This window comes from Zalophus californianus, chromosome 12, assembly GCF_009762305.2.
Source record: "Zalophus californianus isolate mZalCal1 chromosome 12, mZalCal1.pri.v2, whole genome shotgun sequence".
Lineage (NCBI taxonomy): Eukaryota > Metazoa > Chordata > Mammalia > Carnivora > Otariidae > Zalophus > Zalophus californianus.
This window is the reverse complement of record NC_045606.1, coordinates 74,640,314-74,657,169: the sequence shown is the minus strand read 5'-3', so window position 1 is coordinate 74,657,169 and position 16,856 is coordinate 74,640,314. Positions and strand designations below refer to the sequence as shown.

Here is a 16,856-nt window from a genome sequence, read left to right as displayed (position 1 = left end):
TCTCTCTCTCTCTCTCTCTCTCTCAAACAAATAAATAAATCTTAAAAAAAAAAAAGAGAGAAACAAGACAGAATTTGATCATTTCTTTGCTATCCTCAATACCTGGCTTTTCAAAATGACTGCTCAAGTTCCAATCATGAGGTCTACAGTCTAACTAACCATAATGATAAGGAAGATTAGGGACAGAACACATTTTTCCCCCTTAAGGACACTTTCTAGAAATCATACAGGACATTTTTGCTAAATTCCATTGGCCAGAATTTAATAACATAACCCTAGTTAGCTTCAAGGGAGGCTGGGAAGTATAACCTTTATTCTAGGTGGTCATGCTTTGATAAATTTGTAGGTTCTATTACTAAGGAAGAAAAAGAGAGAGGATATTGAGGTAACAACTAGCAGTGCCTACCACAACTTTGCATTTTATTGGCAGAGGTCTGTTTTCCTTAGATTACTTTTTTATTTATATCTACTTGTTTCTGAAATACTGTGAGATTTTTAGATCTTTCATTTTCTACCTATGAACTGAGTACCCATAAATGTCAATAATGATAGAATTATTTTAAAGTTTTATCTTCACCCTAATTAATGTTTAGTGTGACATCTTCCTTGGGTTTTAATTAAGAGGATACTGAATAAACAATTTCTTTGATTTGTTTATCATACAAAGCATGGTATTAAATACTCATATATATTGATTAATAAAATATTATTATGGCACCACTTGGATCAGTCCCTCATTACTCATTTGGACTCTTACTAATCAATCATCTCAAACTCTTCCTCTTAAATCTATTGAAAATATCACTGCTGACATGATTTCCCTGGAGTGCAGCTATGATAATGTCACTTCTCCATGTAAACACCTTAATGAGTTCCCATTTCCTATAGAATAAATCCAAAGTTTTTAGCCTGGAATTTACCACTTCCCACAATATTATTCAAACCTTAATCTTTAGGTGTGTCTTTTATTATAGCCTTTGTAATATTCATCCTTAGTGGAAATATTCCCTATATCCCATAAGTGTCTGATACTTTTATTCATATCTCTAACTTTGCTCCTGAAGTTTTGGGCTAAGTCCCTTCCCATACGTCCCTTGCACCTCTCCTCCCCCACATTTCTTCTACATATTTTATCATTGTTCAGGGACTATGAAATGCCACCTCCTTCATGAAGTTCTGGCCTAACACTTATTTTGCTTAAACTTACTACTATGGATTGAGTTTTAAGGAATTTATGCATCTCTTACTCTCTTATCACGTCATACATTTATTAAATAAACTTTTTAAAATTTTAATTCACCCCAGGGCACTTTGTAGATAAAGTATATACACTATTTATTGAATGAATGAATAACAATGTTTTGGCTTTGTCTACAAGTTAGGGCTCTTTGGAAACACCTCGTAAGAGATGAAGAAACATAATTGGGCTCTAATTTTTTACTTCCAGTTTAAATCTAGTACCAGACAATAGGAAGTGAATGGCATTACTACTTGATACCAAATGAATAATTTACAAGCTAATTCAGAATCAAATCTAATGTCTTTTACAAGAAAAACAGTAGCAACAAAAACACATTACAAATCCCACATATTTTCTTCTCATAAATAGTGTATCTTTATAAGTCATGCCATCCCTTTAGCACAATAGTTTAAATTTATAGACAAATATTTTCTCAACAATTTTTAAAAAAGAAAAAAGTGGGTACTGTAAATTTGGACCAATTTGATTAACATCAAATTTGGTCAGCATTCGGAACAGGTAATTTGAACTGATAACTTGTGAGTACTTAGAATAATAGGATGTGGTGTCCATCAGAAGCCATAAATTGTAAGTTATAACAAATTAGATTTGCTGCTTCTTTTGATAGGGTTATCATAATGGAAAATCAAGGAAACATTATGTACCAAGGATATCTTGATTTCTTTTTTTAGTTATTTAATAATGTTCTTTACTAATATAGAAATAATATTATAATAGCAATAAGAGAAACAAATATTACCCCCATATCACCATCTAATGATCATTTGTTTTTATTTTTCCAAGTTTGCTCCAGTTCTTTAATTCATTTATTTATTCACCATTTGTTGAACATCTTCTTTATATTTCATGTAGAATATTTGAATTTTAACAGTTAATTTGACTTTCCAGATATTTGTGTGGATAAGATGGTGAGATATGAATTTAATGATAATACGATATGTCTGATTAATTCCCAATTTATCAAATCATACCTAACGAATGTGGATTACTGATTTGGTGTTAACCTGAAAGGATGCTAAAATTTCTATTTTGGGGCCTATTCCTAATCAATATGTTCATCATAGTCTTTAGTATTGAAAGAAGTAATGATTATCAAATGTACAGATGTACAAGTGAGACAAAATTGTAGATGATAGGTAATATCACAGATGATAAAAACTAGAATTTAACTCTGCTCCCATTTTCATGTCATAAGCCCCAGGAATTGTGTCTACATTATTGATAGTAAATATATTGATGGAAGCTAATGCTTTCAAAAGAGAACTGATTATGTATCAGCCATGGTGCTAAATTTTACCAATTTTATTCAGTCCTCACCGAAAATTTTAGGATGAGATGATCATTTTATAGATGAGGAAACAAAGGTTCAAATTGGTTAGGTAACAAGGTCCCCAGCTTAGTGAGGATCAAAATCAGGATTTCAAGCCTGATCTTCTGCCTATAGAGCCTGTCTTGCTTTTATCTCAAATTCTTCATAATTAAGTATAATTAGAAAGTTCTTTTTAATTTTTCAGTATTTTCTCCACCTTAACTCATTCTGAAGGGTTTCTGCTATGTCCACATTGTATTTACAGACCTTTAAAATTAAAAACAATGATAAATTCAGCACAGAAGTTCTTATATATATACATTGATCACTCTAATTACCTCTCCTTCCTTTCTCTCAGGGAATGCTTTTGTAAATTTATTCTTACTTCTTTCTACTCTCCTCAATCCATCATGGAAGACAATAAGGTCAGTCTGGTTTCTTTAAAGTTTTTGATTACTCACTTTTTAAAAACAACTTAATTTTTATTTATTTTTTTAAATGTTTATTTATTCATGAGAGTCAGAGAGAGAGAGAGAGAAGCAGAGGCAGAGGGAGAAGCAGGCTCCCCCGCAGGGAGCCTGATGCGGGGCTCGATCCCAGGACCCCGGGATCATGACCTGAGCCAAAGGCAGACGCTTAACCATCTGAGCCACGCAGGCGCCCCATAAAAACAACTTAATTTTTTAAAAAAGATTTTATTTATTTGAGAGAGAGAGAGAGAGAGCAAGAGAGCACGTGCAGGGGGAGGGGCGATGCAGGGCTCTATCCCAGGACCTATGATCATGACCTGAGCCAAAGGCAGACACTAACCAACTGAGCCACCCAGGTGCCCCAAAAAGACTTAACTTTTTAAAGCAGCTTTAGATTTGTAGCAAAATTGGGTGGGAGGTACAGATATTCCTACATATCCTCTGTCCTCACAAATGCATAGCTTCCCTCATTAGCAACATCCTGCACCAGTATGGTACATTTGTTACAATTGATGAACCTACATTGACATGTCATAGTCACTCAAAGTCCATAGTTTACAACAGGCTTCAGTCTTTGTGTTGTATAATCTATGGGTTTGTACAAATGTATAATGACATGTATCCATCATTACGGTACCACACAGGATATATGTTTACTTCCTGAAAAATCCTGTCTGTTCGTCCCCCCTCCCCAAACCCTTTTCTGCCACTAATCTTTTTACTGTTTCCATAGTTTCACCTTTTTCAGAATGTCATATAGTTGGAATCATATAGTATGTACCCTTTTTCAGATTGGCTTCTTTTACCTAGTAATATGCATTTAAAATTCCTCTATATCTTTTTGGCTTGATGGCTCATTTTTGTGTGTGTGCCAAATAATATTCATTGTCTGGATGTACTACAGTTTATTTATCCATTCATCTACTGAAGGACATCTTGGTTGCTTCCAACTGTTGGCACTTGTGAATGAAGCTTCTGTAAACTTCATGAGCAGGTTTTTGTGTGGACATGTTTTCTTTCAGTTCATTTGGGTAAATACTAAGGAGTATGATTTCTGGATTGTATAAAGGATAAACATAAGGGTATGTTTAGTTTTATAAGAAAGCACCAAATTGTCTACCAAAGTGGCTGTCCATTTTGCATTCCCACCAGCAATGAATGAGCATTCCTGTTCTTCACATCCTTACCAACATTTGGTGTTGTTCTGGATTTTGGCCATTATAATATAGGTGTGTAGTGGGACTATTTACTCTTTCAAAGATTGCTGACCTTGTTGCCTGTGCTCAATACATACTTCCTTGGCTATTATAAGTTCTAAAATGGCACAATTCCAAAGTTTTCATCAATTTCTCATCAATCCCCTGCAGCTTTCATAACCAAGTATAGACTAGCAATTCTCTTTATTACTTTTTCTAAAATCTGAAAAATGATATTGTCTAGAAGATCAGGCAAATATTTACCGATGCACTGATTTTTAGCAGATTATAGCTTTAGAAGATGTCTGGACAGTTTAGATTTTCCATTATGTGTATCTTTTGTTTCTGCGACAACTTTGTGATTTGCCTTTGGCAGCACTTTCCACACCTTTTATCTGACTGAACAGTCTACAACTCTAGAACCATAGCATTTTCATTCATTTTATCCTCACCAAAGTGTGGTCCCTATACCTTTATTCTTAGAAGACATCCAAAGTTTGTTTCAACACCAAGATTCTATCGTTTTTGTTTTGTACAATTCTATCAGTTTTGTTTTGTTTTGTATAATTTTGTAGAATTATAGCTAGAGGAGGATGTCCTAAATGCATAGCCTTGATATTTATTTATTTATATTTTTTTCTTAAATAATAGTAGTCATTTTAATTGTATAATCATGGTGGAACAGAGGAGAGGTAATTGCAGTCTCAGCTTGTTAAGTATTTTAAACAGAGCATGAATATCTATTAATAGCATCTACTCAGTAAATATTTAACTGAATTTCCCTAAATAGATTCCTCAGAGAATCACAAAGCAACCTCTACTATATTAATTGAGATAAGAGTCAGATTCTTAATGCCAGAAAAGACCCAGGATTTAATCCCAACCTTCCTGACTAAACACAAAGACTTAGTTCTATATCCTTTCTCCAGTCCTTAGAGTTAGGAAGTGCAAGTTAGATGTTACTTTTGATCAGATCCTTTTCTATGCAATTCACATAGCTTTAATCCAATCAATAAAGAGAAGGAAAAATCTCTGGAAAATTCATAATTATTTTTGATATTCGAAAAATGATAGCTCAATATCATTTGAGTCCATAGACATACACAGAAGAACTAGTTTCCAAAGCAACAGTAACCAAGTTGCCCTTATAAATTCAACTCCGTGAATTATTTATTTCTCAGGGATTTTTCAGTAGGGATAATAAAAACAAGTACACAGTACTATCCATATTTAGAGCAAATGTCATTTAAAAGGAAAATCTTGTTGCATTTAGAAAAAAATTGATATTTTGAACTGCCACAATTGTGCATTATTTGTCCCATTTACCTTCTCTTAATGGTATGGAAAAAGTCTGTAAGAGGAGAAATGAATGTTGAGCTTTTTATGTCATGTACAGATTAAGTAGGCACATTTTTCCCAACAGAGATACAAAGCTAATTGGTAATATTTAAGTGCCATTCTGTCAGCAAGACTCTAGCTATTTGAGTAAAGAGGTATCCCTCACTCTATCAAACAGTGTCATTTTTCTATTCCTTCTCACTGATGAGTGAGTAGTAATTCAGTAGGTAATAGATAGGAGAGAGAGAGGTGATTCCACCAGCTGGAGTCAAAAAGACCCAAATTTCATAAGCATTTAAGCAATCTTTGGTAGCCATCCACCATCACTGAGGAAGGAGATTTTTCTCTATCATCCTTCCATAAGGCCTCTTAGAATGCTCGCTGGGCATGTCTTTTATTTGCTTCACACCTGCACTTTAAACCTGCTTTCTCCATAAGCAAAGGTGAATGGTGGTGTTGAGTATTTAGCATTTCCTATATTAGGACCCATTAGGCATAGCTTCAAAAAATGTAGTCTTGGGGTGCCTGAGTGGCTGTGTTTAAGTATTTGCCATCAGCTTAGGTCATGATCCCAGGGTCCTGGGATGGAGGCTGGCCTAGGGCTCCCTGCTCAGCAGTGAGTCTGCTTCTCTCTCTCCCTCTGCCCCTCCCCCCACTCATACTCTCTCTCTCTCTCAAATAAATAAGTAAAATCTTTTTTTCAAATGTTAGTCTTACAGTTTACCCTCTCCTGCTTCTCCAACTCTAAGTCTAACACAAAATATATAATAGCATGGAGGGCATTTAGCTCAGTTTTCTGACATGGACATACACCATGATGTCATGTTTTCCTAGGCTTCTAGAGCTCTCCCTCAGCTTGTACTTTATGGCTTCTGATAGACACTACATTCTATTCTGAGTACTCACAAGTTGTCCGTTCAGTTATCTGTTCTGAATGCTACCCAAATTTGATGTTAATCAAATTGGCCCAGACTTACAGTTCCTGCTTTTTTTTCTTTTTTTGACTGGTGGGATGTAAAAAAAAAAAAGAACAGAAAAGTTTAGTTTAGGAAGAAACATTTGAGCTGGTGAAGAAGAAAGAGGGAGGAAGAGTATTCCAGCCCAGTAGTGAAACCCAGTGATAAGCACAAAGATGTTGTGATTGGGAGCACACCATGTGTATGGTTGCTTGGCAGGTTTGGGGACATAAGGAGAGAGAGAGAAAGAAAATGAAGTTGGAGGGGTAGTCTGTAGAGGAGGACTCAGCAAGCCGGACTGACACTTTAGATTTCTCCCGTGGGCCCTGTGGAGACCCTGAATTTTTTAACATGGAGGACTAACATGATCAAATTTATACCTCTGAACAAAAGATAGACTGAAAAGAGGAGAAAATGGATGAAAAGAGACCAGTAATCAAGCTACTTATTTTTGTTTCTTTTTTGGTGTAATGTACAGGCCCAGTGAATGTTTGAGGAAAGGATAAATATCCACTGGGAAATTTAAAATATCGATATGGAACTCAAAAGCGAGATGGAAGTATATAGGGGTGGCCCGGAGTATCATTTGGGTGAGGTGCATAAGAAGAGAAAGAAAACATAGGAAAGGGTTTGAGAAAACACCGATGTTTAGGGGCAGGTAAAAGACAAGAAACCAGCAAAATGTCTAGTGGAATAGGAAAAAGCATGGAGAATGTAGTGTCCATGATCCTGATGGAAGTAAATTTGAAGAAGGAAATTAAAAATAAGCAAAATAAAATGGTGCAGCAAGGTGAATGTTGGTTTTCCTTTGAAGGCCATTGCTGGCCATGATGACAGCACCTTCATCAGAGTGACAGCAAAAGGAACTAACCTGTGGGGAAGGTTAGAAAGAGATGATGAGGGTACTTACGGAGGGAGGAGAAAGATGGGATTGCAGCTGAAGTGGAAGACAGCGTTGAGCCTTCCTTCACCTAGGCAGAGCTGGACTTGTGTGTCAACGACAGACAACAGAGAATTGAAGAAGAGAGGAAGAGATGAGAGAATACTGATGGATAAAATTCTGGAGAAGTCTCCAAGTGGTGGGATACCACTGAAAGATGTTTTTATGAGAAGAACTTAGAGCTTAAAAAATACTTAAAATGGAGGAAGGGTAGGGATCGAGCCGGTAATTTATTCATACATCTGCCCTCAAGAAGTTGATCTAATTGAATCCCTAATCCTGGTAAGAAGGGATAAAATGCTCCATTTGAAAGCATAATTTTTCTTACTAATTATTCATAGACGCATAGATTTTTTTTTTTTTTTAATCTGAAAGGTAATTAGAAGATCTCCTAAAATTCCTGTCAGGTCAGTAAGGGCTGAAAATGGAGGAAAATCATGACTTTGGGGCCTTTCTCTGGAGCCTGCTTTTAGTAGTTGGAGTGGTTAATGGAAGGAAGGAGGTGCTTCCTTCTGCTTTCTGTTGCATCTCCCATCACTGCAGGGAGGTCCAGATGGTAGGTGGGAGGGGATAGGAACTGAGATCAGTCTGGATTCTGCTCGTACGTGCACTGAGGATTTATTTTCACTGTTTTGGATTGGTGGTCTATCTGTTGAGAAAGTGATGCAAGAATCCTTTATATCTCATAGCAGATAATCAAAAGCACTTTTTTACAGGTTTAATTGGAGTAAGTAAATATGAAGTTCTAAAACCTATAATAATATAGAAGTTCTCAAATGCCATTACAAAGTGATGACACCCTGGCAACTCTGCTTGCACACTGGAAGCTGGATTTAATGTCAGGAATGTCATAAATGCTCAATATTTTTTAAAGCTACATATTAGAGAGTAATAAAAAATTAATTTCAATGTTGCATCATTTAAAAATGGATTTGCATTAAAAATATCTACTTTTTCTATAGTTAAGAATCTGTTGCTTGATTTTTTTCTCCTTTGCTCATTTGTTTCTTAAATTCCACATATGGGGGTGCCTGGGTGGCTCAGTCGGTTGAGCGTCTGCCTTCTGCTTGGGTCATGATCTCTGGGTCCTGGGATCGAGTCCCATATCGGGCTCTCTGCTCAGCAGGGAGTCTGCTTCTCCTTCTCACTCTCCCTCTGTGCTCTCCCTCTCCCTCTGCCCCTCCGCACCAACTTGTGCAAGCGCTTGCTGTCTCTCTCTCTCTCTCTCTCTCAAATGAATAAAGTCTTTAAAAGAAAATTCCACATATGTGGGGAGATGGGTAAAACAGGTGATGGGATTAAGGAGGGCACTTGTCATGACGAGCACTGGGTGTTGTATGGAATTGCTGAATCACTATATTGTACACCTGAAACTAATATAACACTATATGTTAACTCTACTGGAATTAAAATAAAAACAATAAAACGTAGAACCAAAAAAATGTACTTTTTATAATACAACTTTCACCTCTGAAAAATAATTGGTATTTGAAATATTTTGTGAACTACTTTTCAATCTGAAAAGAAAATTATTTTTCTTGATTATAATAATGCAAACTCTAAGTATTAAAATAAGTAAACACATAAAGTTTTTTAAAATCCAAATAAAATACCACCACCTAGAGATAAATACTGTTCATATTTAAGAAAACATCTCCTCAGATATAGCTCTATAGGGGCACCTGGCTAGCTCAGTCAGAAGATAGGTGACTCGGGGTGCCTTGGGTGACTCAATTGGTTAAGTGTCCAGCTCTTGATTTCAGCTCAGGCTCAGGTCATGATCTTGGGGTCCTGGGATTGAGCCCTGTGTGGGGCTCTGCACTCATTGGGGAGTCTGCTGGAGATTCTCTCTCTCTCTCTCTCTCTCTCTCCCCCTCTGCCCCTCTCCTGCTCACACACATGCTCTCTCTCTTTCTCTCTAAAATAAATGTTAAAAAAAAGAGCATGTGACTCTTGATCTTGGAGTCATGAGTTTGAGCCCCACGTTGGGTGTAGAGATTACTTAAATAAAACTTTAAAAAAAACCAGAGCTCTATAAAAGCACCAATATACATATACTTGTCATAATTTTACTAAATAATTCTTTAATTTTTGATGATGCCATAAAACCTTTCAGAATTTAATTTCCAGGGGTTGGAGACTATGGTTTCTAAACATCTTTTGTGTTCTGGCCTTTACTGCAACATAGATGAACAGATACATTCGGCATGAAAGGACATTTTATGTGGTTCACATTAGTAGCAGTTTTCAATTAGAAAGAGACCAGTTCAGCAGTTCTTTTGCATCTGTAAGTGATATTTTGCTGCTCTTTTCATATAAATCTTTATGATGCCTTTCTTTTCAGACAAGCCATGATTTTCCTCCATAAAATGAGGGGAAGGCACAGTACTCGATGATGGTATTTTTTTCCACCCAGGGACCTACAAATTACTAAGAAAATATTTTATTCCATTAGGCTGAGAAGTCTTGTTACAACTTGAAGACCTGCTGTGAGGAAACTCAGAATGAAAAAGGGAATCTTTTTTTTTCTTTTTTCATATTAAAGAGACTGTAGGAGAGAAGGTCATGACCATGTCACCTAGGATTTATTCTCTGACAAAAGGAGGAACCCAAAAAAGGCATCTGACAAAGGAGAAACTCCTCCTAAAATCCTAAAGAGAGCTTAGAGCATACATGCCAGCATCCTCCTTGCTACAGGGTTTCAAGAAGAGCTGACCTATTTGGGTGGGAGAGTTTAAAAGGGGAAAGAAAAATAAGGAAAAACAAGAGAGAGCACAGGGAGAAATAAACAGCCCGAAAGAGAAAAGTGAAGCAGATGGTGGATGCGGATGAGTCAGCACCTCCAATGGCTAGGAGCCCCGGTTCCTTTCTCTGCCCAGAGTGGCCGGGCCCCTTGCTCCAGGTTCTACTCTTGCAGACAATCGCTCCTTCACTCAGGACCTCATGACTCAATTCCGTTTGTTCTTGTACTTACGCTGTTTTGATTTGCTGACTGGTCTTGGATTCTGATCTTTCTTTTGGCCTTTCTTCTAGTTACCAAGGAAAGCAAAGATTACAGTTCTTACCAGTGAGTATCTGGATGAAGATACCTGAAGGAGATGAGACATCCTGCGTGCCAGGGGAGTGTCATGTGTCCATCTCGTTTCCTTTCAGAAAAAGTCACCTGACATCCACCACCAGCCAAATGAGCAGCAGGCAGTGACTTTCACCCCAACCCCCAGAAAACAGGGTAGCCAGGAACACAGAGAGTAAAGATAGTGCAAAGATTAAACCTTAGTTGCAAACCTAGGGTGTAACTTCTATCACTGGTTTTAGCATTTGGTATCACATGTTCTGTCAGTATTTACCCATCAGTATTATTTACTGTTTTTTAAAAGAGACTGTTGAAAGGTTTTTTTTGAATAGCGAGTCTTTTTATTATAGTTATATTTTGTTTATATATAATATATATAATTATATTATAGTTTCAATTAAATGGCACCTTTGAAGTGTTTTTTCTTTTTGAAGATTTATTTATTATTTGAGAGAGAAAGAGTGCATGCAGGGGGTTGAGGTGGAGCAGAGGGGGACGGGGAGAGAGAATCTCCAGTAGACTCCACGCTGAGCACAGAGTCCAACCAGGGCTCGATCTCACAATCCCGAGGTCTCTACCAGAGCTGAAATCAAGAGTTGGATGCTTAGCTGACTGAGCCACCCCGGCACCCCATGAAGTGGTTTTTCTGTATGGATTCCAACCAAATTAAGACAACAAATAAAGTACTTTCTTTTTGTTTTCTGATTTATGGAAAAAAACTGATGTTTTTGCTTTTCCATAGAAACTAAAATAAAAATTTAACCCCTTAGACCTTTTGCAGAATAACTATATTATGTTCTAAGCTTTACTGCAGGTTTCATAGTCTCTGAGGATACAAAGGAATAATCTTTTATTCTGGGATTGTTTATTTCTTAATTTAAAGGATGATTAAACCTACTTTAGTCTACAACATTTGCCATTCTCCTTTTTTTCCCATACACACACAATAATTTTTTTCTACATAAAATATTACAGGTAATATTTTGCTAAGTGACTGAAAGTAAATAGTACAGTATTAGCTGTTGTTTACTCCAGTTGCAGAGAACATTATTATGTTACTCTTTATAAAGCTTTTCTAAAAATTTGAAATACTTCAAAAGAATTTTTACTGAAATACTTTTTTTATTTGGCATAATTTCCAATTTGCCAAAAAATTGCAAGGGTAGTACAAAGAATTCCTATATACCCTTTGTTCAGATTCACAAATATTAACATTTTATTGCACTACCTTTATAATTCTACATATATATGTTATTCCCCCCCCAACCATTTGAGAGTAAGTTACACATGTGATATCCTTTTACCCTTCAATACTTCATGGTTATTTATTTATTTATTTGGACAGAAAGAGAGAGCATAACCCAAGGGAGCAGCAGAGGGAGAGGGAGAAGCATGCTCCCTGCTGAGCAGGGAGGCCGATGAGGGGCTCAATTCCAGGAGCCTGGGATCAAGACCTGAGCCAAAGGCAGAAGCTCAATCGACTGAGCCACCCAGGTGCCCACGGTCATTTCTAACATAACAGCAGTACAATGATCAATATTAGAAAATTAATACAATATCATTGTATTGATACAATACTAGTTGCTAATCAACAGACTGTATTCAAATTTTTCCAACTATCTCAATAACGTCCTTCGTAGGGAAAGGACTCAGGTCTGGCACCTGAATGCATTTAGCAGTCAGGTGTCCTCAGTCTGCTTTGATCTGGAAGCATTTTTCAGTCTTTCCTTGCCTGTCATGACCTGGACATTTTTGATGAGTACAGGTCAGCTGTTTTGTACAATATTCTTGAACTTAAGTTCTCAAAATTTTTGTTTTAAGATTTTAGAGAAAATATCTTTCCTGTTTCTCAGACTAACTTAAAACTGCATCTAGGGGCACGTGGATGGCTCAGTCAGTTAAGCATCTGCCTTCAGCTCAAGGGATGATCCCAGGGAGCTGGGATCGAGCCCTGTGTCAGGCTCCTTGCTCAGCCGGGGGAGGGGGGGAGGGAATCTGCTTCTCCCTCTCCCTCTGCCCCTCCCCTCTGCTCATGCTGTCTCTCTCTCTCTCTCTCTCTCAAATACATAAAAAAATCTTTAAAAAAAACTTGCATCTAGTATTGCACTCATTTCCCCTACATCAGACCTAATTATCTATATCCCATTTCTGCAAAAAGGGGTCATCATTTCCCAGTTTTTCAATCCAGAAACCTAGGCACTGCCTTCTCCTTCTCATCCAGCTTCCGTGACAGAGAGGGCATCTTACAAAGAGATTGTGGTCTTTCTCCCCGCACCACCCATGAGTTGAGGTCCTCCTGCCTTCTCACTTCCAGTAGCCTCCAGCTGGTCTCCACTCTGCCCGCCTTTCCACATCTCCCCTCCTTTTTTTCTTTTACAAGGGGGGGCGTGTAGGAGAGGAAGGAGCAGGCTCCCCGCCGAGCAGAGAGCCCGATGCGGGGCTCGATCCCAGGACCCCGGGATCATGACCCAAGCCGAAGGCAGACGCTTAACGACTGAGCCACCCAGGCGCCCCTCCACATCTCCCCTCCTTGCAGTCAGTCCTTCCCCAAAGCTCCCAAAGCAGTTCTTTACATCTAAAACATAACTCTGTTTCCCTATTACTAAAGATACTTCAAGGATTATACAGAGCTTGTGGGATAAATTGCAAATGCCTTTTTAGTGCACCCAGAGCCTGCCTTGCTGGCTTTAACTCTCAGTCCTCCCTCTCTACTTCCCAAGCCTCAGTCATATTGAACTACTTGGAAATTCCCAAACAACCCTGCTGGTTTTTGCCTCGGAGCCTTCCCATATACCACTCCCTTAGCTTGAGATATGTTCCTCCCTCCCCACCCATGCATTCTTTTTTATTCAGCTGCTGGCTAGGCTTCTATTAAAACTCCATTCAAGTAGCACCTCTTCTGCTTACCCCTTCTACTTCCCTACCCTCATCCCCCACCTCCAGCAGTGAGGTTTTGCTCTTTTTACCATGAACTCTGAAAAAGCAAAGAACTTTACAACAATTCTACCTCAACTCATGGGTAAGAGAATACTTTCTGGTAAACTAAGCCATTCCTGAACCAAACTAATCGTCTAGAAGCCAGAACTCAACGTGCCACCCAAAGGAGCAAAAAGCGCTCATTTATTTTCTTCTCTCTTGTTTGATCCTGCCATCGTTAGCTTCAATTCCACTCTTCTAAGATATTTACTTCTGTGACTTGGTTATGTGAAGTTTCTTATGATGTCTTTATTACATTTATAGCTTTCAAATGGAGGCTTTTCCTCCTGGGAGTGGACTCCTGGCTATCTTTTAAAAATCACATCAGTGCTAATTATATAGATAAATCACAGAAATTGACATTGTAAGAATAGTGAGTGGTAGCAAGGTTACCACAGTAAAGGTTAATTAGCCAGGAAAAAATTCCATGTGGTTGTAATTGTCAATGTGTTCCGTAAAGTACAATGGTTGGTACAACCAGCTTATGGGCCTCTGGTAAGGCTTTCTCTGCCCCAGGTTATTTTGTGCCCAACAGACTGCATGGAACTCAATCAATATTTGTGAAATAAATAGTGGCTTTGTCAAGCCTAAGATATAATCAGGCCTATAAATAATATGGAGAAACTATTATTCAAGTTATTCACTCCAAAGAAAAGTCTTAGCATTCAGTACTAGAGGTATTAAAGCTAATTTGGATCTGCTTTCACCCAGTTTCCTGAGACTGTGGTCAGAGCCTTGCACTGAACCATGTTATTGCTCATATTTTCTATAAACTTACTCCAGCCTATGTTTATGTCTGATTTCCACTCCTGTCAACCAGTGATTTTCAAATCTGCCTTCACATAAAAATCATCTGAAATGCTCTGAGAAAATAATGAGGCCTGGGACCCACCTCCAGGGGTTTGGATTTAATGATCCCAACACTGGTATATTTGGAAATTGGGCATTTGACTATGAAGCGCCAGTTCAGAACCATTGCTGGGAGAGAATCTATTTTATTTCTGCCTAGTGTCTGAACAAATTTTCTTTTTAATTTCACTTTTGTATATGTTTCCTTTTTTCAGAATTTGCATGGTGCTACCATGCTAGTTATAACTTGTATAATCATCTTTATATGAATATAAATATTACTATATTTAGCATATGGTTTCTTCAGAGAAAGCAACATAAAACACTGGAAGGATTTGACATTTAGTCATCATTTGAATTCCCACATAGGATTCCTGGGACAACATCAATAAAACTGATGACACTGAAGTTATCGATGCATAAATAAAAACATGTCCTAAACTGCGACATTGTTGTGAGTGATGATATGGTAACTACTAATGGCATTTTCTGTTAGTTCCAGGAAAAGTAAAACGGCTAGGAATTCTAGTAGCTAAGAATCTGAGTGGATTGAAGGTCTTTAACTGATGAATGATTGTTGAGTCATCTAGTTCTTCTTTAAGTGGCAACATGACCAATCTTTCAGTAAATAAAGATGGCTTTCAGTGAGAGAATAATAAATGAAAACCATTCATGTATTCATTGATATTTTAAGCCATCATCTTGCATAGCAATTGCAAGCAAATATTATTAAGGAACTAGCTGTTGCACAAATGTAAAGCTTAGATGTCATTTAAAAACTTGAAATCAGAAAACACATTCTTTTTATTAAATGTTGTTTTTCCACATTATGGTTGCTATTTTCCTTCTAAAAATGATAGTCTAGGGATGCCTGGACCCAGTCGGTTGAGCATCCGACTCTTGATTTCAGCTCAGTTCATGATCTCAGGGTCCTGAGATCAAGCCCTGCATCAAGCACCGTCCTGGGTGCAGAGCCGAAGGGATTCTCTTTCCCTGCCCCTTCCCCCTCAAAGAAAAATGATAGTCTACATTCAGTCTGTTTTGGTTGGGCATGTGAAAAGATTAAAGAGAGGCTGAACAAATTGAATTATAGTTATCTAGATTTTTTAACATTCCAGTATAATTAACGTACAGTGTTATATTAGTTTCAGATGTACAATATTGATTCAACTATTCTATACATTATTCAGTGCTTATCACAATAAGTATACTCTTAATCCCCATCATCTATTTCACCCATACCCCCACCGCCTCCCCTCTGGCAACCACCAATTTGTTCTCTAAGAGTCTCTTTTTTCCTTTCTTTGTTTCTTAAATTCCACATATGAGTGAAATCATATGGTATTTGTCTTTCTCTATTTCACTCAGCATAATACCTTCTAGATGTTGTTGCAAATGGCAAGCTGATTTTTAAAGATCCAGGAGTTAAGCCCCACTAATTGTAAAATCTCATGATGTTCAGCTCTGGTTTTCAAAGCCAAATGTTAGGGGGATTCATCTCACCAGTGCGGGTCCCCTGTGCCTGGGATGCCCCGTGTGGGGTCTACTCTTCTCCCTTCTCTGGCCCTCCCTCTCCCAGACAATCTTGCAGGTCAGCTTGGTTTTAGACCACTTCTCCATTCTTCCTATGGTTTTTGATGCGGACTCTTCTTTCTATGTGTAGTTGTGGAAAGTCTCTTCTGCCAGTTTTCAGGTCATTTGCTGGGTTGTTTATACTGATGTTGGTGTTGCCTCAGTGTATGTGTGGGATGAGGTAAGTTTAGGACCCTCCTACTCCACCATCTTCCCCCTAGTTATCTAGGTTTTTAAAACTTGACACCACATCAATATACTATAAAGTAAAATTAGGGTAATGAAGATGTTTTTAAAGTAACTCAAGCCCTCTACGTCACAGGGAAAAGAATGAGTGAGAGTGTCTGAAATAATTTATAATGGACCAAAGTCAGGTCCCTTGTTCTAAAACATTAATAAAAAAACTATTTTGGATTTCAACTAATTCTTACAAAATATTATTAACATTTAAGTGTAAATGAGTTAAGGGCACCTGGGTGGCTCAGTACGCTAAGTGTCTGCTTTCGCCTCAGGACATGATCCCAGGGTTCTGGGATCAAGTCCTGCATCAGGCTCCCTGCTCAGTGGGGGGTCTGCTTCTCCCTCTGCCCCTCCCCCCATTCTTGTGCTCTCTCTCACTCTTTCTCTCAAATAAAAAGTGTAAATGAGTTAGAAACATGTGCACCCTGTTTTCCTTAAAATATAATTTTTATAAGACTGGCAAAAGTACAGAAGAGAACAAAAGAGCGGCAGGTCTCCAAGGGCCGCCTGTACACACACAGACGCTGGCCCTGATTCTGCCTCAGGTGGGCCCAAACTTCTTAGCGAATGTTCTAGGGGGAGGACTGTTTTTATATATTTATCTCCAGCAAAAAATAAAGTATTAGTCAGCTTGATCAGTGGTTGTGATACATGTACTATAGTGGTTAGGTTAGTG

The 16,856-nt window shown here is 37.9% G+C and overlaps 1 long non-coding RNA gene across 13 annotated transcripts in view; it reads left to right on the top strand.

Annotated features, from left to right (window-relative positions):
- Nucleotides 1-16,856, top strand: part of LOC113911567 — a 97,956-nt gene that overhangs the window by 62,795 nt on the left and 18,305 nt on the right. For 7 of the 13 annotated variants that reach the window (XR_004819466.1, XR_004819469.1, XR_004819470.1 and 4 more), the window contains 2 exons: nucleotides 2,929-2,995; nucleotides 10,504-10,537. The exons of 2 other annotated variants lie outside the window; for them this stretch is intronic. This is a non-coding gene — a long non-coding RNA (uncharacterized LOC113911567). Of the gene's footprint in view, nucleotides 1-2,928; nucleotides 2,996-10,503; nucleotides 11,539-16,856 lie in introns of those variants that run through there. 4 more of the 13 variants (XR_003516532.1, XR_003516526.1, XR_003516529.1 and 1 more) reach the window with 1 other exon arrangement.